Here is a 23940-nt window from a genome sequence, read left to right on the forward strand (position 1 = left end):
TGATAAAGAAGGCCTCTTCACCTCATGGTAGCCAGGAAGCCAAAAAAGAGAGGAAGAGACCAGTGTCCCATTATCCCCCTCAAGGCCACGTGTCCCAGTGGCCTAATATCCCCCCACTAAGCCCCACCTTCTAAAGGTTCCACCACCTCCCAGGTGTGTAGGTTGAGGACCAAGCCTTTAAGGCCTTTTGAGGACATTCCAGATTTAAACTGGTGGTTTGGATCCAGATCCAAGCAGATGGTTTCTACACCTTCCAATGTGAGACTCATTTCTTCACACCTGAATCACTGCCTGGAGGCCAAGAGAAGAGCTTCTTCTGCCCACTGTGTGCGTGGCTTTGTGGGCTGTGGCAAGAACCCACAAAAGAGAAGGGCCAAATGTGTCTCGCTGGCCTAGGCATGCTTCTGAGTCAACGGGAGCCCGTGTGGGTCTTGGCAGCCTTGAGAATTGGCAGCATGTTTAATAGAGCCTCATGAGAAGACCTCTTGGCGGGCCCTGTGAGTGGAGGTTTTGACTTTAAGTGTTTTGAATAAGAATATTTGTTCGTGACACTATGAACAAGAGGTAGACTTTTTTTTTTGTTAGTTGCTAGTTTATATTTACAAATTAAAAAACAATTTTGAGATTAAAAATTGATAGGTACATCCTGATGATATTTTGTCACAAAAAGACAAACACTTTTTTCCCACGTATACGAAGTACCTAGAGTAGTCAAATTCACAGAGATGGAAAGGATAAAGTGGTTTCCCGGGACTGGAGAAGGCGGGAATGCAGAGTTATTGTTTAATGGATACAGAGCTTCCATTTTGCAAGATGAAGAGAGTTCTGGAGATTGGTTGTGTTCAATGAAACTTCTAAAGACCAAAAGATCTCTGAAATTAAAGGATTTATTCAGCCATACACAAATGTAGCCAGAAAGAAAGGCTGGATCCCATGGAAAGTTCCCCCATGCCACCAACAACATAGGTAGCAGTTAGAAAAATGTCTGCCAGATTTTTTTTAAAGCATTTTATAAGGAAAATCTGTGAAAAAGAAAGCATAAATTGCTTTCACTGAATCTGCATTGACTGTAGATAACAGGGACAGGTCAACATGCATCAGGCAGAGTTTGGTGGATGGTGATGGTCTAGGAGAAGTCCTTTTTGTTTCCTGGATGGTTGGGGCTATAAGCAGAATGCCATGGCACCTAGATGTCATCCTCCGGGAGCTCCAAATCAGAGAATTCTACATGTGCTCACGAATATGGAACAGCTTTTGTCTTTGGTGTTGTGTGTTTGTTTGGTTTGGGGCTTGGTTCACAGTTGTTAAGTGAATAGTTTCTTTCTTTTCTCCTCCATCCTCTGGTCTGGAATGAAATTTAAAACATCTCAGAATTTTTCCCTCTTTCAGTTACACCATAATGAGAATGCACTTATCAGTTCTGGACTGTACAGTTTTATTTTTTTAAAAAAGTGCACTTCACATTTGTAAAATGGTTAGGAAGGCAAATTTTATGTTGTCTGTATTTTACTACAATTAAAATGTTCTGCTACAACTGACAAGTCCCTCTAAATATCACTCTTAAATCATGTTTTTAATACTAGACTAATGCTAGCACAAGTTTCATCATAAGTGATATAGGAAGATTTTGTGTTACTTTTCCAATTCTGTCTTGCAACTGTGGTTTAAAATTTCCCATATTTCACTTCTTACCACTTGACCACTTGACAGTTTTAATCATTAATCACCACTGACTTCCATGCGATTTGGTTCCCACGCTCCTTGCTAACACTAGAACGACTTCTAGGGGCCAACTGTGGAACAACAGTCCTCACAGAGGAGAAGTGAGCTTTGCCAGATTCCCCATGCCTCCCAGTGCTTGAACAGAAAGAGCATCTGGAGAGGGAGGTAGGAATTCCAAGCACCATTCCTTTTCACCATTCCTCCACTCAATATGGCTTCCCAAATCTTGCTCCTATCAACAAAAGATCTCTCAACATTTGTAAGTACTTTAAGTTAAAATAAATAGTCCTGTTATGGGGTAGAATATGAGTTACACTGCTTATAAAAAAAATCATTGCTTAATCCTTTGTTATTCTCTTAAAAGAACATGTTCATGTCCATGTAATAAGGCTAAAACGCTACTCTTTCAAACACCTTTGGACTCAGGAATGTAATAGAGTGGTTTGGGAGAGTGAGTGAAGGTTTTGCTTTTGGTAAATTTACTACAGGACTATATTACTGAATCTCACTCAGGGTCACAGAACATTGGAACTTAAAAGAGTTTTAGAGACTGAATAGTTCAGAGACCATCTAGAAAATAGTGGTTCTTAACAATTAGAGGCTCACAGACCCCTTTGACCCTCTGATAAAATTTAGAGACTTTTATCTCATAAAAAATGTTATTTTATAGAAAACCTTGAATACAATTTAAAAAGGTTCGCGGATGCCATATCCTCACCCTGAAGTTCATCATAGATGAAGAACTCCTGCTCTAGTTCTACCTGATAACTTGGAAATAAGATTTCTAAGAAACACCCCCATGTGAAGAAAGAGCTAGGCAGAGCAGATGGAAAGCCAGGACAAATGTTGGGAAGAGGTGGGTTCCTACATACCACGTAATGCTGTGTAAGAGCCAGCCGTGGCCAAATGATCTCCAGAGAGGAGCCTGCTGGCTAAGGAAGCAAAGAATTGCCCACTGGGAGTCTTGGTCTCCTTTGAACCACCTCAGAATCAGCAGCCATGAAAATGAGAGTTGTCTTGCTGGGTGGTGTCAGGGCTGAAAGGAGTGTTACCTTTTTTCATCCATCATAAGGGTGGGAACTTACCTTCCTATAACCAAAGACAGGTTAACATAACTAATTTATTTAATCTAAGCTTTATATGACACAGGAGTCATCAGAAATGAAGATCCAAAGACCCAGAGAAAACTATTCGTTTTCATGCTTAGATTTGATGAAGAGTGGCAGCCATATGGGAATGTGACTGAAAAAGGTTATGATCTCATGGTAATAGAGTGAGGGAGGGAAACCCAGCAGGGCCTGTCTGTTCAGATTTTTCATGGCCTCTCCATGTGGTATTCATTTCTTCCTTCCTGGTACAGGACAGGATCCTTTCTGGAGGGAGGAGCTTATGATCTACTATCAAAAAATGTCAGGGGATTTCTTTATGTCCACCTCTTTCACAGAAAGGCAGGGGAAGGTTAGAGCAATATTTCTAGGTTTTGTGGCTGGGTTGGAGGAAGAGAGACTTACATTTCTGTGGTCTGCCTCGGGAATAAGGAAGAGTAGGAGAAAGAAGGGCAGAAGGAGACTCTGCTTCCAAGGCCCTGCCAATATCCTCCAGTTCAGAAGTCCTCAGCATACCACAGTGCCATGCTTTGGGGTGTTGTTCTCTGGCCTCCAGTACTAGAGAGAGAGAAGAATGGAAATAGTTAACAACACAGAGATGGCCAGAAGGAACATGGGCAATGACCCAGAGGTCAAATGGAGATGGATTCAGGGAGAGTTTTGGCTGAAGCATGAAATGTGACCCAGGACTGCAAGGAAATAACAGTCAAAGTAGCGGAAGGGCAGCAAGAGGTGTCAACCAAGAACAGAGACCCTCCAGGAAGAGATCTGGGTTATTTGTGAAACATCTTCCCAGGGACTTCCAGAAAGAATCAGTAGGGAGAACTAAAAGAAGCCTGGATTCCAGTGTGGTGGACAAGAACATTGCTCTTTGCTTTCTTGCTACAGTTTGGAGAGCTTTGATTTATAAGGAAACCAAGAGTTCACAGAATCAGTTATGATATATCTTGTCTGACATCTCCCCACTGGCAGGAGTCAGAGTGAAGTGCCAGGTTACAGTCCTGCAGCTGCTGCCCGGGGAACGCCCAGCTGACAAGGGTGTTGTAGTAAGTCATCATGTCTTTCGGAACCTCAGTTTCCTCATTTACAAAATGGGATCAGGATTGTTGAGTTGGTATGTTCCTTCCAACTTGAAACATCTTCTTATCTAAGACCAAATTGGTAGGTCTGGTTTGGGCTCTTTTAGTTCACTAGATTTAAATGAGTCATTTCTGGATTGTTGACATAAGCACTATCCTTTTCACTTAAATGTTCCCCTGAGTCTTTTTTTTTTTTCTTTTTCTTTTTTTGAAAATTGGGAAAGGAATGCATACAAACTGTTAACAGGGGAAGTCTATAAGAGACTAAAAATGCATTCCTTGTAATTAAGAAAGAAAATGAGGGCTGGGGATATAGCTCAGTTGGTAGAGTGCTTGCCTAGCATGCACAAGGCCCTGGGTTCAATCCCCAGCACCACAAAAAAAAAAAAAAAGAAAGAAAGAAAATGAAAACAATGATGATCAAAACCAGAGTTATAAGATAATGCTGATTCTGAGAATATATGACATCAGAATTGGGTCTGACGGCTGGGTGTTTAGAGACAAGGCAAGCTTCCGGTTTGGCAACCCAGTGGTTCATTCCAGTCACATTCCTTCCTTCGTGATTCTTGGCTTTGTCTTGTCTGTGTTTGGTTTAATCTCAGGCTGGGGGTAATATGGCTATTGCAATGATATGGCCAAGCTTGATCTTTATAAATGACAATGTCCAGGGAGAGGGACCTTCTTCTTCTCTAAGAGTGGGGGATTTTCCAGATGCCCCAGAAAACTTCTTGAATTTCATTAAACTGAACTGATTTATATGTTTACTTCTGAACCTATCACTGGCAGGATGATGAGATTATGCATAGATGATTTAGGCCTACCCTAGAGGTATAGGGACTGAAATGGAGAAAAGGTGAATACCAAAAAAAAAAAAAATGGTTTATTGGAATGATGAAGACTGCTAGGCAAACAATCATCTGTGCCTATCACATGCTGTATTTCAAAAGTCTTACAACATTCTTTTCAGAATGATCTTTTAAAATAAATGGAGTATATGACCTTGTCACCCATTTAACAAAGTCATTAACTAGCTCAATGTCACACAGTTGGGTTAGAACTTGGGACACAGACCTTACTACTTGGAACCTAGAATTTACCTATATACATTTCAAACAGCTTAAATTTTAGGCTTATCTTAAAGTCCACTTCAAGAGATTTTGATAAGGAAATAATAATGAATGGGTATAAAGAGTTATAGACAAAAATACTAGAGACATATGTACATGCATATGTGTATGAGGATAAACATTTTTGTCTCTGTACATCTATATGGATATAAAAGTGTTTGTGAAAAATGAGAACATCCTGAAAGTACAATAATATGCAATTTGTTAAGTCAATATTGGTGCATGTTTGTAATGAATTATTATGCAGCTGTTATAATTATATTGTACAAGAAAAATTAGCACCTGGAAAATGTTCATAATATTATTACATTCAAAGTGGGTTATAAAACAATTATAAAAAAACAGATATAGGGCTGGGGTTGTGGTTCAGAGGTAGAGCACTCGCCTAGCATGTGTGAGGCCCTGGGTTTGATCCTCAGCACCACATAAAAATAAATAACTAAATAAAGGTATTGTGTCCATCTACAACTAAAAAATAAATAAATATTTAAAAACCAGATATAGATAGGTTAAAAGATATACACACAAACATTTTACCAGTAGTTAAAAATAATTACCATTTTACCATTCAGGGGAATGGCAGAATTGCAGATAATTTTAATTTCCTATATTGTGTTTATCTTTATTTTCTTAATTTCTCTGATGAAAATATGTAATGGAGAATTTCTTTGGTGAGTACGTAGTCAGAAGAAAAGGTCTGCTTAAAAAATAATTTTAAGCCAGTTGTGGTGGCCCATGCTTATAATCCCAGTGGCTTGAGAGGCTGAGGCCGGAGAATAGTGAGTTCAAAGCCAGCCTCAGCAAAGAGCGAGGCACTAAGTAACTCAGTGAGACCCTATCTCTAAATAAAATACAAAATAGGGCTGGGGATGTGGCTCAGTGGTCGAGTGCTCCTGAGTTCAGTCCCTGGTACAAAAAAAAAAAATTAAGATTAGATAATTCCTTTTCATTAGGAACACTGATTTTCAGACATTCCCATAGGAACCATGGAGTTCCAGAAGAGACTTTTGCAAAGTGGGAGGTCACAAGAGCAGCCTGCTAACCCTGTCCTCCACCCTGAGGGAATACTAGAACAAGAAGCTCCCCTTGGGAGGCTTCCAAACTTCCTGCTCTCAACTGCCCTCCACAAGTGGTCATGGTATCCATGGTGAGACCCAACATGTGCTTTGGGGACCATGTGGAGAATGGAAAGCTACAGATTCTTCTTAAGATAATACCTTTGAAAATAGTTTGTTTCTGAGGGTTAAAGTTCTTGTTGGGTACCTAATACATATTGGTTAAATAAAGAGATGGTAGGCCAAGAAAAATTATTTGAAAATATTGAACAGCGAAATTACCAATTTGTGAATACTCAGCACAATGCCTTCTCCAAGTAACATTCAGCGTAAAAAACAGAATGACTCTCACACAGTCTGCTTTTTCTGGAATCATTCCTGGGTGTCTTGACCACCCAAGTCTGGCATCACTCTCCCACATTACTCTAGTTGTCACTAATGAGAAGTACTTTCTCTTCGGTTGACCTCTGGACCCTGATTATTCTGTCTTCTGCACATATGGAAAGTACCCAGGAAACAGCATGACCAAAAAAATTCACATTTCCAGCTTCAAAGCAAAACCCCAAAGTAAAAACCCAAAGCCTGAATGAATTTAAGGACCAAACTTATTTGGGTCAGAGTGAAGACAAGGGGAGGCACACCCCAAGTGTTTCAGATAGGTGAAGGTTGGGGGCGGCCAGGTTCTGAGCAATACCATTAAAGAACACATCCAAGGATATCCCAGTGTCCACTCTGCTTTGAAGACAAACAGCCCACCATAATTAGAAACAGCTTTATTCACATGCCAGATGTCCACGCTTCCCCTCCAATTATTTTCAGAAACATCATAAAGAACCATTAGTGACAGTGTGAAATGTTCTGGCTTGTTATTTTTTTTAAATCCACCCATCCTTATGATTTCAGTCTGATACAAAGATTACAGTCTGCTTCCTTTCAAGGGTTTTTTATGTACTAGGAAAAGGGGAGGCTCAGGATAAGGATCATTTGACTAGAACTTTTATCACCAGAAATACTACCACACATTTAGTTTAATCACAAAGAACAGACAAAATTTTAACAAAACATCTTCTTATATCTGAGAGAGCAGGAGAGAGAGAAGAGAGAGAGAGAGAGAGAGAGAGAGAGAGAGAGAGAGAGAGAGAGAGAGAGAGAAAGAGAGAGAAAGTACCTGAACATTTCTTAAGGATAATATGAATGATCAAAAATTCTTGGAAGCACAAGGTCCACATCATGAGTCATAGTTCTTGTGAATTCTGTGCTGGTCAGACCACTTGTGATCAAATATTAAGTTCTATAAACCACATTTGGAAAGGGACATTGGCCAATTAGAGAAAGCCCAGAGAATAGGGATAGCACAACTAGAATAGAACATACACACCTACAGGGCAGAGTCTGTGTCATGTCCTTTCTGTCCAGGGGCACCTGGCCCAGTGTCTTACATACAGAACGTGCTTAAAAATATTTGTTGAATGAATGAATGATTATGGAATTCATATTTTATGCCTAACTACTAAAGGAAGTAAGACTGGTTTAACCCAGAGGAAAAAAGATACAGAGGACATGACAGCTCATTTAAAATACTTGAAAGTATTATGGAGAAGAAGGCAGAGACTTACTTCTCTCTTGATCTCTGGAGCAAAATTTGGGGTATTAGGTGAACGCTATTAGAAAGTAGTTTTGACCCAGAATCATTATGATTTTGTGAAGAACTATGGGATGCTTGGGTACAGTCTCAGCAGTCAATTTTAGTTTGATTATTTAAGGGATATATAAAGAGAATTCTGAGCATGTGGACAAATTTTAATTTGCTCAAGAAATCTTTATTGAGCATGATGCCAAATGACGCTGAGGGAAGGATGGGTGGGCCACCAAACAAGACAGGGCTGCTTCCCTTTAAGCTTGCTATCTACTGAGAACTCAAAGAAGCTTGGGGGTAATCACGGCCTGCAAGGGTGAGCTTGGTGCAAGATACAGGAAATTGAAGCATCTACTCTAGTAGAGTAGATCTCAGGAATCCTAGGAGGCTTACAACAGACCAAGTGAAAATGGGGTTTGGTGAGGTTGAAGGATTACTCCACAGGCACAAAGTCCCTGAGCCAGGAAAACTATCAGCATTAAATCAGCAGTTCTTCCCACTTCCAGTTCTACTCACCACTGGCCTGGGAAAATGTCTCCCATTTTCTCCCTGCAGATCAGTCCTAATGGCTGTGTTTTACTTTTCAGGTTCCAATTCTTGTTGCTAAGGCTAATGTTGAGGCTTAGTGCCTGTCCCATCCTGACACCTGGCTCATTCCCAAAGGAGTCCAATGTTTAATAGACCCCGAACTCTCCAAGTGTAGAGGGAACTTGGAATATCTGATCTCAGCCAAGATGTATTCTACCCAAGAGACCAGACAAAATATGCTTGAACTAAGAGCCAAACTCCACTCAACCCGATAAGATGAACATTCAAAAAGCAACAGGATGATGAGCATGTTTAAAATTAGGAAGTGGGAAGGCTCATACAATCTCGGGAACACACTAAAATCCTCTGAATTGTGTGCATAATGCAGGGAATTCTTTGATATATGAATTATAAAGCACAATAATTATTTTTATAAAAAAAAGTGACGAGATGACTGCTAAAGGAGGCTAAGTTTAAATATGTCCAGTTCCTATTTTCCTTGTATTTGTTGGAAAAGAAAGAATTTGCCTTCCAACAAAATTTTGCCATCTGCAGACATTTCTGACAGCCTACAGTCATGATAAGGCATGAGAAAATTTTCGTTAGTGCTGACTGCATACACAATCTATTAACTAACACCTAAATAATTACAGGTTGCCTCTGTGTCATGATTTGTACTTTTAAGCATGCTCTGGTATCTGTTATCACAGGCAGCACTGAGTAGTGAAAGATCTAAAGTTTAGTCCTAATTCTGTCACTGGTCAGGATCTGGATGACCTCAAGGACCTCAATGAGCTTATGGAATCACAGAAACACTGGGTCTCCATTTTCTCCACCCTAATATGTAGTGTTCACAAGGCCCAGATTGTCAACAAGATTCTGTCTCCAAGATTCTAACTTTTAAACTCTTCAGAATAACCCTGAAAGATAAAGCAGGTAGGGATTGTTGTCAACATTTTACCTAGGAGGAATTAAGGTATTTAAAGGACTGATTAAGACTTACACAGGAACAGCAATGAATTTGCTTGGGTTCTAGGCCAAAACTATGTCTAGTGTGAGAGAAGTATGAATGCTTCATCTCAGGAGTTCCTCATATATGGGTCATTCAGAGGCTGAGAGTTCCAGGGGAGTTGTAGGTTCAAAAGAGAGATAAGCAATAAAAGCAAGAACGAACGGGTCAGTGGGACTTGAGTCATGGCCGATGGTGGAGGAGATTAAGTCAGGAGATGTGGTGTGCTAAGAAGTTTGCATTCCCCGGAACACGAGAAAGTGGGAGTTGCTGGGAAATTGCGAATTTCTCAACTTGGCAATCAGTACTCAACAGAGTTTTTACAGGAAATTGCCTAGCTCTTTGGAAATTTTATGTGGTATAAATGTGACCCTGGATTTCTATATATTAGCTTAGTAACAGGCAGAAACATTGGAACCCACAGATTTGGAAAAACTCTTGGATTATTATTATAATTACTCTGAGCAGAACTATATAATATGAAATTGTACTGCTAAAAGCAATTTAATTTTCCAATCTTTGAGACCTTTTGAAAACAAGCAAACCCCAAGCAAAATGAAGGTGGACTGAGAAAAGCAGTTTAGTTTAAATCCAAAATATTCGGCCTTGGCTCTGCCTCTAACTAACTGGCTGTGTGTCCTCAGACAATGCACTTAATTCCCCCAGATCCTTGGCTTCCTCAACTGCAAAGAAAGTGGTTTGAGGAGCTCATTGCTAAAGCCTAGCTCAACTCTAAAATTCAGTTGGATTCCACATAATTGGTCACATTCTTCTCTCTAAATCATGAATATTTCTGCTCCTTCAGTTTATATAAATGGAATCTTCATTCCTCTTTGTCCTAGGAATGGAGAGCCCAGCCACAATCTTGCTCCACTTCTGACAGCTACAGCAGGTGACATCCCATGTTCTTACTATGACTGTCTACACTCCCAGGAAAAAATTATCATGAAATAATACACAGAAACCATCCTTTTCTAGAAAGACAGGGTAGCACAGTGGTTATAAGCACAGGCTCTGCAGTCAGAGAGACCTAACAAATCTTTCATATCCTTAATTGGGTAAGCAAGTTTACTGTACTTAGGACCTAGGACCTAGTGATCACTCAACAGGCATTAGCTGTGTAGACCTCTCTTATTAAGGAACAAGGCCTTGTAAAACCTGTATGAGGTGGTGAATGTTATACAGGCTGAATTTCTAAGAGGAAACAGCACCCCTCTTTTCTCCAACATTATTATAACAAAATTATTATCCAAAGGGAATAGGCCTAGCCAGTTATGGAGGAGAGTAAAGTAAACTCTATCCATGGAAAGAACACATTTGAATGAGTTGCTTTCATTCTTATGAAGGAGTAGAGTGAGAGAAGAAGCAAAAACAGGGAATGTTTGAGAATTTAAGGAACAAGAAAAGAAACAAATAAGGTATATGAGAAGCTTAATGCTGATTATTTCTATTTTATGACAAAAGTCATTTCTGAGCAAATTCTAACCATTTTATTGGTCAGGAATGAATTAATTACCGTATGTTCCCACTTAAATATTAACTATGGACATTTCTCTGCACATGGAATTTGTTAAAATTTAGGCTTTGAACATTTTTAAATATCTAGATATATTCTGCACATGCACATTCCAACCAATAGAATCGTTCTTCATCTCTTCCACGTGTCATTGATTTTCTTACCAGCTACAGACTCAGAGCAGATACCACACCTGGTGACTTGGCACCAGTTGATATTGGCCTCACGTGAACCTGTCAGCTGCTGTGAGATGGCAAAGCTACTCACCAGAGTTCAAGGCTAGTCCGTGAAGGCCTGCAGCGGCCACATTTTGATGCATAAATCATGGCAAGTTGCTAAAGCATGGGCTCTTGGGCCAGATGACTTTGGTTCAAATTTTGATTCCATCATTGCCTAGATATGTGACATACAGCAATTACTTCTCTAAGCTTCCATTTCTGTATCTGTAAAGTGGGACTAAAGATATTGCTTACTTCTTAAGGTTGAGGACTGAAAGAGAGAATGCATGGAAAGCAATTGCCTCAATAGACAATATGCAGTACATACTGAATTTTTGTGTTATTTTCTGGGGAACATTGGGAGGTAGGATTTTATGGCTGGCCTTAAGTTCAAGGACATAGGCTCATGTAATTATAAGAGTGTAGAAATGGATATTAGAGGATATATAATATGACCCTCAACCCATTATCAACTTAATAACTATTTTCCAATGCAATGCCCTGAAATCCCAGTCGATGAAAAGGATTTTTTTATTACAATCAGAAACTTGATAAAACCGTCAAAGTTGTATTCATTCAGCCATTTAAATTATAATAGCATAAGTAATGATTTTATTTGGTCATAATTTTAAAAAGAATTTTCTGCAAGAAAAGTAAATAACTAAAAGCAAAGTAAAATATTGAACTCCCTGGAAGAAGCACTGATCCAATTATTCTACCCGGCCCATCCACCATGCTTTTCACAATATGTCAATAAAAATTGGAATCACCATTTGATATACCAGGCAGGATGCTAAGTGCTCTATGAACTCTGCCTCTTTTAATTGTCCTAAAAGCCCTATGAGTAGGTATGTATCATCATGTCCATTTTACAGATGTGGAAAGATTTCAGACCAGAGAGCAGAGCTGAGAACCACAACCAGGTCTCCAAGGCCCCCATTCTCAACACTGTATAGTGCGCCTCTAATCTGGGTTGTCAGATCTCAAGGATGGGGCGCCCCTGGCTTAGATAGAAGAGCAAGGGCCCAGAAGTGTGCTGAGAATAGATCTAATGTTCACCTGGGGCTAAAGTTGGAATAGAGGCCGTGCAGAACCAGGGCTGCTAATGAAGCCAGAAAAGGATTCCTAACTCAAGCAGTTTTGTTTTAAAAACTTGCAGGAGGAATAAGGCATAGTTGCAGATCTCATTTCTCTAAACATCCCACCCTTTTACATGCTTCTAATGGTTACTCTAGAGTAATCAAAGATATATACAAAATTGTGATACTCCATTTGTGTCCCCTTAATCAACTTGATTCATACTGCATGGAGTCCAGTGTTCTCCAGGCCAAATCAGTACCCCATAAACATCATTATATGCCTAATTATACTCATTATATTACTTTTCTATATGATAATAAATGGGATGATTTCATCATTTGAATCTTCTAAGATTCAAAATGCTTTTGTATATAAACCCTCATGATCTAACCAAATCACTGGAGAAGTAGGAAAGGGGCAGCTATTATTATTTTCAAATTATGGGCTGAGAAATTGAGATATACAGAAAGAAATAAATCTGCTCTGCAATTTGGAAGCCCATCTGCAATGCTATAAAAATGTCTCACTGTACTCTTGACTACATAAATCACTATTTTTATTGCCCTCTCCCTAGATAAGAGGTGGCTTAGTTTGAGAGAGCTGTTTATTGTTTGGCAAGCTATTAAGTAAAAGAAACTTAATTTCAATTCTCCACTCAAGTGGATGGTAAAAATAAAGGGAAATTTGTTTTGGGGAAAAGGAAAGGTTAAATATTGGAAGGAAATGTTAGACTTCAAAAATCCATTCAGAAGCCTTAGGTTGATGCATGGATTGTTGAATTTGCCCAAACATGGCTTGGGGTCAGAGGGAATGGGTTGGAATTCTGAACCACCACTATGACTACTCACTTAATTTTGGTCCCACAACCCTTTTTTACAAGTCCCTGAGTAAAACAATAACAGCTTAAATTAATTAGTGCAACACTAGGGTGGCACAAAGGAGAGCTCAGAAACTGAGATGAACAGCTCATTTATTTCATCTTTCTCAACATCTCTTGTTCCATCTTTGGTTCTCATTCATTTTTCATTCCAGCCTATTTCCTCTTTCTTCCCTTTCATTTCCTCATTTTGGGACAGCAAGAGGTCATGGTCTTGTTGCCAACAGTTGTGACACTCTCAGTAGACATGGCAGCCAGGAAGCCAGGGCTGGGCCTGGGTAATGGCCTTGAAGGAGTACCTGGTCTGTAGCAGGAGGGAGTTTATATTATGCAAGGGATCCCCAGCTGTTACTTATATCCAAAAGGTCCCTTCACTCTTAATTTTGTTCACAGTGTCTTTCACTAAAGGCAATTTAAAATTTAGGAGTGATTAGTCTCATCTGCCCATCTATTATTTTCCTGATGGATTCCAGGCTCATGTCTTATTAAGGAAGGCCTTTCCCAATGCTAAGTTTATGCATTTAAATAACATGCTTGTCTAAATAGTAATTTGAGAAAGCTGACATACTTGAAGCCAGGATGGCTGTCTCACAAAACTTGGAATGTGTGAACATTGTGCATGTACTTGGACTCTTTAAGATTTACTTGCTTCAGAAAAGTCCTTCTGCCTCCCTTATTGCTCTCCACTTTGCATCTCTATTCCAGCCACTTCATCTTGGAGTGGGGGTGCATTCAGTTCTAGGACCAGAAACCCACTCAAACTAACTTAAGTGAAGATTACTTGCACATGTAAGGAATGCTATGAACCAGCTTGGAGAATTACACATGAAACTAGCTGAGAGCTAGAGTTCACAGAAGCAGCTTTTCTTTCTCCCTATTTCTCGGCTGTCTTTGTCTTTGAGCATCTGCTCCATATCTTCCTTCATTCAGCTCTTCTACACATGACTTCAGATGGCTGCCAGGATGAGCTCACAGGATCTCCTGGGTCCAGCACCCAGACAACATCTGATCTAAAAGTGGGAGTCAGGGAGTGAAGAAAAGGCTGAGCTACAGATAGAGAAGAATGAATAATATTCCAACAACCATGGCCAAGAGGACCCTTGGAGACATGGTGTTTAGTCTGGCCCACTCATCACCATGCAGGCCACCATTAGAGAGGATAGCAAAGATGTAGAAAGGCTGTTCTGATCCGTTTCTGTTTTTCCTTCCTACTGCAAATTATTCTTTTCACGTGGCTAAGGGAGAGCAGGGATAGCAATAAGCAGGAAAAATTGGATCTAAGAGCTGCTTCCTGAATTCTCTTTATAGAATCAATAAAGAGAATGTAGTCTAAAGAAGTTGACTTCTGAGAAAAGAAATCTGTTTTCTGTAACCAGCTACTCAACTGTGCTACTTGCTAGCAGCCATTAAACAAAATGTGATTGCATGGGTATGGCCCGTCTTGGGCTTGATGTACAGGCCTGTTTGCTTGACTCCTATGAGAACCAAGTCCATTAGGAACTAGAGTTCCATAATTGAACACTGGTCCAGAAAATAAGGGAAGGAAAACTTCACACATCTACTCTTATATGCCTCTTAAATTCCTTGTGTCGGTGTTCATTCCCAGTTCCCAGGAAGGTCTTGGGCATGAGCTCCATGTGGGCTCTGGGGAGATAAAGACTATTGCAATGTTAGCGGGTGGATACTAGGTGTTGTCTAGAGCCTTCAACTTCAGATTGTCACAAGAACAGAACATAGTATCTAAAGTTCTCTTGCTTGAAACATGGGGCCCACAGTTACCTACCAGGATGGGGCCTCTGGCTCTGGGATGGGACTTGTTGAAAGCTTAGCATCAGCTAGCACAAGAGAAAGAGCATGAGATGGCTCTGGTCAATAACTTTGAACTACCATGCTTCTTAACTGTCACCAGATGTACATTATTGTTCTCTAAAAAAGAAAACATATGAGCTTCTCCCTCATATGTTTAGAAGCAGAAACATAATCTTGGCATCATGGTAAACAGAGAACTTTCCTTTCTCCACGCCTTTCCTTCAATCAGCCTGACCTTGGCTCTACTCACTTGTCTCCAGGAGATCTGTAATTTGTTCACCTCACTTCATTGAGACTGTGCCCACCTGGGCTGGTGGTACATCCTCCTGTTTAGGACCTCTCTTCCAGAGGCTTACATAAGTTTAGAAGAGTAATAATAATAGCCAACATGCAGGTCAGCTTATCTTTTACAGGATGCCCTTGAAGCTACCATGTTCTAAAATTTCTGCTTAGCAAATTTCTGCTTAGTCTTTTTATTATTCTGGTTGGCCCAATTCCACATTCACAGAGACATTCAATCAGCCATGGACTAAACATATTTGAAAAATATTGCACCTGTACTAAATATATACAAACTTTTATTTCTTGGCAATACTCTCTAAACAATAAAGTATATCAACTACCTAGAATTTACATTATATTAGGAATTATAAACAAACTAGAGATGATTTAATATGAGACGATGGACATGGGTTACATGTCAATATTACACCATTTTATGTAAGGGACTTGAGTATATGCAGATATTGGTATCCACAGGGGGTCCCTGAATACTAAAGGATGGCTATATTACAGGGAAGATCCTGAAACTGAGGTTAAGGTTATAAAGAACTGAGAGTGCTCTCCCATTATGTTTCCATTTCCAAACAAGTTGAAGAAATAGAATCCAGGCAAGTAGTCCTGGGTTCCCAAAGACACAGTGTGGTATCAGTATATGAACGATGCCAAAAGACGAATAAAAATACAATGAGTCTTTGTAGTGTTAGAGGAAAGATGAAAGAGGTTGGAAATTACCCTCTAAGTTCACTCTTAAAGCTCATCATTTATATTTAAAGCACTGTTTGTGCTGAGCCCAGGGACAGCAATGTATTGTCCCATCCTTCCACTGGCTGGCTACCCTCCGGATAACAGAATATGTAAACGGCTGCAGCAGGAGACTGCTAAACCATCCAGTGGGAACATTGGAAAACACATAAAATATGTTTTCTCAGTCCATGAATTCAGCCTGACTATGAATATGTAAGAAACAGTAGTTCATCTGCTCCAAGACATTGCAGATGCTGGGTGTGGGGGGCGTAGGCAGGCACGAATGACGCAAAAGTTACTGTGTGGGGGACGCTTTGCCAAACTCTTGGGACCTGTCTGGTTTGTGGCACACATATTGAGGCCTCCGTAGGGGCTGGGTAGAAGCCAGGAAGGTGCAGAGAGGCCTCAGAGTTCAGCATGTGCACACTGTGTGTTAAAGAGATGTCCATCAGTTCTGAGGCCTCTCTAGCTGAGGATCTGGGGTTCATCAAGGCAATATCAGCATGCAAGAGTCAAAAGTGGCAATCTGCCTTTAGGACTGAGCAGATTCTCACAGACTAAGGATCTCAAGATTTCAGGCAGATGAGCTCAAAGAAATGCAGTTCACCATAGCAGAGATTTGGCTGTTGAGAGCCAATATAGCATTTAGAGTTCCCCAAAGTCCTTCCAATGATACAACTGTCAAGCCTCTTTTGAAGATCAGCCTTCTAATACCTTCTGTTCCATTCTCTTAATTTTCAAGGCAACCTGGGATTTTAGGTGAAAATAATTTTTTTAAGTGTGCCATTTACTCTCAGAGATGTTTAAATTCTCTTTGTATAATAACATCAAGAAATCAAAGGAAATCAGAGGTCTGTGGTAGGGAAATGTCTTCAGGGTATACTCTTAAGTATCCTTAAGGATTCCCTGGATATGACATCCCTAAAATATTTGGATGGCAGAATGGAGCTGTATTCTGTAACTTGGGCTGGCTGGTCTTCCTGCTGGGGTCCTACAACCTTCCCAATCTCTACTGTCCAAGTTGTGGGAGAAGAGCCCCTTCCAAACTGCCTCAGATCTTATTCACACCACTTGTCAAGGTGGCAGGGAACTGTCAGAGCCAAGGATGATCTTTTCCATTTCTCATTGTACTGCAGCTGTCAAGCCTGCAATTACTGATGGGGACTTCAGGTAACTCAGCTGCTGTCCCTTCCAACTCTCCACTTGCAGTCTCATTTGATGGGTAGTTGGGAAAGAGGAAAGCGAAAGGACTTTAGCTCTCCTGGAAATTTTATTTTTCAGAGCAGACTGACTAATTTCTTCCATAGACTTGACTACAGGCAAATTTACAATTTCACTCACTGCTTATGAATTCCATATTTGAGAGGAATAGCTCAAAAATGGCCATTATTCTAGGCTATGAAGCAATGAGATGAAGACAGAAACAAGGTGGCAAAGATGCATTGCCTTGGGATCAAACACACTTACACTTAGATCTTGTTCTGCCACTTGTAACAAAGTGACCTACTGCTAATTGTTAGCATCAATGAGTCTGAATTTGCTCATCTATAAAAATAATGCCTGCTTCTCACAGTTGCTGTGCAGGCTTGCTATAAAGTGACTAACGGGCAGCTAGACATAGTAGATGGTCAGTATAAAATAGCTGCTATCAGTATTCCACATAAGCCCTCATCTAGAACTGGTGTGCTATTAGATCTATTCATCTGTTGTGTAAGCAAAAAACAAGTTGTTTCCCAGGAAGGTTTTAATTTTCTAAGTTAAACTCTTGCTGTGTGGGAGCCTACCATTTTCATGTAATTTTCCTGTTTTGTATAAAATTGACTGAAAATTCAACTCTTTTGTTTGGGGCAGAATTTCATCTTGAAACCTCTTTTTCTAAATGTTCTTTATAATGGCATGGCCAAATAAGTTTTCCTTCCTTTTAAAAAAAAATGCAACCACTTTGGTTTAAGACCAATTACATTGGAGATATGGGGGCTGTGGTTATTTTTTCAGAAATCTGCAAGGAAGGTGAAGGAGAGGGACAGGTGAAAATCCTCCTGTCCTATGGAGGTTCCCTGGGGATGAGCTTCCACATGATCTTGGTGGCATTCTAACTTTTTTTCTTTCCTTAGCCCTTAGGATTCACAGTTATATTTAGTTACCCTAAATTATTCTTCAGGAGGTCTCTGTATTTTTTGAAAAGCAAATACCTGTCCATGATGCCACTTTCTTTTGGCACACAAACACATTATGAGAGAATGCATTCAAAGGAGGTGAAAGACCTGTATAATGAAAGCTATAGAATATTGAAGAAAGAAATTGAAGAAAACCTCAGAAGATGGAAAGACCACTATGTTCATGGAGAGGCAGAATTAATATTGCTAAAATGGCCATACTACCAAAAGCAATATGCAGATTCAATGCAACCCCCACTCTTCACAGAACTAGACAAACAGTCCCAAAATTCATTTGGAAGAATAAAAGGCCTAGAATAGCCAAAACAATTCTAAGCCAAAAGAAGCAATGCTGAAATCATCACCATACCTGATTTCAAATTATACTACAGAGCTACAGTAACAAAATCTTTATGGTATGGAAATAAAAACAGACACATAGATCAATGGTATAGAAGAGAAGACACAGAGACAAACCCACACATCTGCAGTCATCTGATCCTTGACAAAGGTGCCAAAAACATACAATGGGAAAAAGACAACCTTTTAAACAAATGATGTTAGGAAAATTGGTCATTCATATGTAGAAGAATAAAACTTGACCCTTATCTCTCACCCTGCACGAAAATCAACTCAAAATGGATCAGAGACCTAGGGATTAGATTAGAAACTAAGCAACTCTACAAGAATATGTAGGTCAACACTCCAGCTTTTAGGCACAAGCAACAACATTGTCAATGGGACCCCTAAAGCTCAGGAAATAATGCCAGGAGTTAATAAATGGAATGACATCAAATTAAAAAGCTTCTGTAGGAATGTGAAGAGAAAAACTTCATAATGGGAGAAAATCTTTTCTAGCTACTCTTTTGACAGAGGATTAATATCTAGAATATATAAAATACTCAAAAAACTTTATGTCAAAAAATCAAATAACCCAATTAATAAATAGGCTGACAAATTAAACAGACACTTCTCAAGAGAAGAAATACAAATGGCCAAGATATGTGCATATATGTTTATATTTTTTTAGTTGTAGATGGATTCAATACCTTTATTTTATTTATTTTTATATGATGCTGAGGATCAAACCCAGTGCCTCACATGTGCTAAGCAAACATGCTACCACTGAGCTACAACCCCAGCCCCAAGAAATATATTTTAACATGTTCAACATCATTAGCAATTAGGGAAATGCAAGTCAAAACTATATTGAGATTTCACCTTATACCAATCAGAATGTCAATCATCAAGAATACGAATAATAAAGGCTCCTCCTCCCTTGCTGGGAACTGTCAGCTGCCTCCAGGCAGTGAAGAGGGGCACCACAGGGCCTTGTCTCCCCCATGCTGCCTGTGGTGCAAGGTCAAAACCTGGATTTTGTATATTTCAGCCAGTATTCTGATAACTAACAGCAGGAGGGTTACTCCATCATGGAAGTGAAAGTTATTTTCTACTAATTAATCTTTTTCATATTTGCTGATATGACTGCTCTTTGGGGGTCCAATTTTGCCATATATTATCTTATGGTGTCATTGCTGCGTGCCTTATGTCACACTTTCTGAGCTCATTTTTTTCTAATTGTATATCTCCTTTCCCTTTTAGGAAACTTCTCTTGGCATATAGGAAAATATTTAACGTTGACCTAGTGTTACCTTTATAGTGTTCCTAATTGCTTTTTTTTTTTAATTAGTCTTTACTCTCTGTTCTGTCCACCTGACATGGTATCTTTGACAACTACATATAGATATGAATGATGACATTATTCTATGTTTTCCTTTCTGGTCCCTTCCTTCCATTTTAACAATTGTATTATTTCTAGTCTGTTAGAACACACATGTTATGTTCCATCCCTGTACCCATGTTTTCAACCTTGTATTAGCCTTAAATCCACAGTTAAATATATAAAATGCTCACCCTCAGGGCTTTGGCTGCTGTCTCCTCAGACTCCTTTTAGTTGAATGAAGCTCGTTCTCTAGTGGATTCCCCAGAAAGGGCAGAAGTGCACAGTGTTCCTGAGTTCTTGTATATTTAAAACTGCTTTTAAATATTTTAATATTGTCCTAATGGTTACCTTTGTAGTAACCATTAAGGAAGAGCTTGACTGGATATAAAGTTCTTGGTCGGCATGTTCTTTTCTAAGTTTCTTGAAAATGCTGCTCTACTCCTTTTTTTTTTTTTGCCTGGGTATTGAACTCAGGGACCCTTTACCACTTTTGGTCCTTCTTTTGAGAGAGGGTCTTGCTAAGTTGCTGAGGCTGGCCTGGAACTTGCGCTCTTCCTTCCTCAGCCTCCCAAGTTTCTGGGATCACAGGTATGTCCCTCTGGGCCCAGCTGCTGCTCCATTCTTGTCATGGTTTACGTACTGTTTCTGAGAAATCTGATGCCAACCTAATCCTCTTCTTTCAAGCTTTTCACCTTTTTTTTTCCTGGAGGCTTGTTCTGGTTTAAAAGCTCCCATGTGAGACTATGCAAGAAGGTTCAGAGGAGAAATGACTGGGTTGTGAGAATCTTAACCTAATCAGTAAATTAATTCCCTTTTAGGGATTAACTGAGTGGTAGGGTGTGGCTGGAGGAGGTGGGGCTTGGGGGCATGGCTTTGGGGTACATATTTTGAATCTGGAGAGTAGAAACTCCCTCTCTGCTTCCTGATGTTGTGAGCTGCTTCCCTCCGCCACACTCTTCCACTATGATGTTCAGCCTCACCTTGAGCCCTGAGGAATGGAGCAGGCCGTCTGTGCACTAAGATCTCTGAAACCCTGAGCCCCCAAATAAACTTTTCCTCCTCTGTAGTTGTTCTGGTTGGGTCATTTAGTCACAGCAGTGACATAGATGACTAAAGCAAGGCCCTGTGGATTTTTCTTTTCTTTATCTTTTGAAGTCTAGTAGTTTTGCTAGGATATCTCTGAGATGATCATTCCAGGTCAGTCCTCCAGGTGAATCCTTCCATTTGTGGAGTCAATTCTTAATTGATTCCTTATAACCCTCACTCGAGGACTCCAGTTGGACGTCCTTGGCCTGTCTTTCAATCTTTCCTCCAACCCTTTTAACTTCTTTGTCTCATTTCTTGCTCTATTGGATTATCTTCCTGCTTTTCATCAGTGCCATTTATTAAATTTTCATTTAAATGTATTCTTTCTTAGGTCTTGCAATTTAATTTACATTTCTGATATGACTTTGTCTTTTTATTTTATATCCTAAGTTCAACATCTATCATTTTATTTCTTCCTTCACTAATGGTTCATTTGTATTGGGCCTTTGTATTTCTGATTCAATGTTTTCTTTTTATATATCTCCACATTCTTCTTTGAGTCAAATTAATTTTTGTTGGAGTTATTATACCACAGTTTTCAAGTTCATGTTTTTTGGTTTTTGATTTTTTGTTTTGCAAGTCAGAAGGAATGTTTTCTTTGGCTGAATTAGCTTGATTCATTTTTAAATAACAATTTTGTTTGAATATGATAACGTTATTCTATTCATTTTGTAGAGAGGATTCCTCCTATAGGGTTCCTTATCTCCTATGAGTTCTGCCCTTTTCTGTGCATATTCTCTTATGGAAAACATCAATGGCCATGATAGGAAGAAGGAAAGGGACTACTATGTCTTTTGTCTTCTCCTTTTCACTGCTATGTCTCCAAGAAATACCAGCACTTCCCTGTTTCTCATTCTCCCAGGAAGCCACGCTTCTCCTCTGTGGCTGTATCTGGTCTCACTCATTTCCAGTTCCTTTCCCTGTAGCTGGTGTTGTGAACTACCAAGTCCAGATCATGTCCTATCTCTATTAAGTTGGACTTTCTATTGAGGCTATCCATGCTTCACGTAAGTCCTTAACACCCTGTGCTCTTTTTCATACAGTCCTTTAGTTGTTCCCTGCTCCCCTTTCCACATCCTTAGGCTGGAAGCAATAGGCTAAAGGGAGTGCTGTTGGTATTGGGTTCATCCTTCTACTTACTGATAACTTGAAGCTTGTAGGATTCTCTGATTCTTAGTAATGCTGAAGGCATGGTGCTATTTTCCATCATTATTCTATTTATTTTAGAGGTTTCTAAAAAATTATGCAGAGAGATTTCAAGTCAGGCAGCCACTGCTATTTTCCATTTCTATTTGATGTTCATTAAACTTCTTGGATCTTTGTTGATATTTTTCATAAAATATGAAAAAATATAATTTTCATTTCTTTAAGTTTATTTTAATCTTAATCTCTCTGTCTTCATTTTTGGGCAACTCCAATTACTTCTCTGTCCTCAAGTTCACTGATCTTTCTTCCCCCAAACTCAGCATCTATTTTGTTGTTAAGTTCATCTAGTGAGCTTTTCATTTTAGATTTTTTTTTCAGTTATAGAATTTCCATTTAATTTTTTTTTAACATGGTGCTGAAGATCAAATCCAGGGCACCACACATGCCAGGCAAGTGCTCTATGATAATTTTTCTTTCTCTACTAAGGTTGTTTATCTGTCTACTCATTATATCTAGCTTTTCCTTTAAGCTTATATGCATAAAGGCTGTGTTAAAATCTTTGTCTACTAATCCCAACATCCTTGGGTTTATTTCTATTTCCTGTTTTTTCCTCCCTAGGTCACATTTTGTTACTAATTCATATGTCTAGTAATTTCTTATTGTATGCTTGTCATTGTGGATATTTGAAACTTTTTTTCTCTAGACCTGGGTTACAAAATAATCTGCTACTTTTTCTGCTACTTTGCTGGTGCCTTGTTTTTAACACTCATTATCATCTACCTGATCCTTAAATGTTAGAGATCCTCAGGGGGCAAGCCTTTGCCTTGTCTTTTCTCATGCTGCACTTTCTCTCTGCAATCTCATCTACACCTCTGTTTCAATTACTGCCTATGTAATGATGACTCAAAACCATGTAAATTTAGATGGGACTGCTCATCAGCTGATTCCAATCTAATTTCTGCTTGTTTCAAATTCACTGTATCCATTACCATTCTTATGCTGTCTCTGATCTGCTTACACACACACACACACACACACACACACACAATCTGAGATAGGGGAGCTTTTTCTGGTGATATAATTCTCAGTGAACAATACCACCATTACTTCAATTATGCATATTTGAAATATAGGCACCTTGCTACTTCTCTCCTCCTAATCCCCCAAATACATTCTGTCTTGAAATTTTGTCCATTTTTATGACTTCCCTTCTTTCCATTTCCATCTCTGCCACTGTCCAGTTTTTAGCTCTCACTACCTCTCACCTGCATTACTGAAATAGTTCCATATTCATTGAGCACATCTATATGTGCCCTATTCGAATTGATTTTCCACATCACAGCCAGGATATTTTTGAAATGCAAATCTGAAAATCTAATAATGAGAATCAATCCACCCACTCTCTCTCATTTCACATACACACGAGAGAGAGAGAGAGAGAGAGAGAGAGAGAGAGAGTTAGTTTAAAAGAGGGCTTCAATTGTTTCCATTGCTTTTAAAGTTAAAAAAAAAAAAGTGAGAGTGTTACCATGGACAGGACCATACCTGACTCATCTTCCAGTGCTTTCCTTGCTTTGTGGCTCTCTATTGTCCTGTTTCTCTTCAGCCCTTCAGATTCTATTCTTAATTGCATGGAGCATATCTGCCTCTGGTCTTCACCTGTGTTGTGGCAAAGTCAGGCAGAGAGGAGATGGAGAGAGATAAAGTCAGACGCCATGAAAAGGGCTAGGTCTCATGGTAATTGCTGGCTGTATCTAACTAAACTTAGGAATTTGTCTTCCCAGGGTCAGTATTTGAAGATAGTAAGACTGAGTAAGTGAAGGTGACCATTAAGGCCAAATCTAAAATGAGTTGATATCCACAGTTACTGCAGAGATGGTGGTATCTTATGAAGGTGGAAATCCAGTAAATAATCTAAGATTAAGAAACTAAATGTGAAGGAAGATACAAGGATGATCCATAAACAGAGTACATAGGATAGATATTAGGGTCAAGAAAGATATGGGACAATGATATGCCCATCTGGAACAAAAGACAGAAT

The sequence above is a fragment of the Marmota monax genome, unplaced genomic scaffold, assembly GCF_021218885.2.
Source record: "Marmota monax isolate L192 unplaced genomic scaffold, Marmota_monax_Labrador192_F-V1.1 WCK01_AAM20220418_F8-fsc00010, whole genome shotgun sequence".
In the NCBI taxonomy this organism is placed as follows: domain Eukaryota; kingdom Metazoa; phylum Chordata; class Mammalia; order Rodentia; family Sciuridae; genus Marmota; species Marmota monax.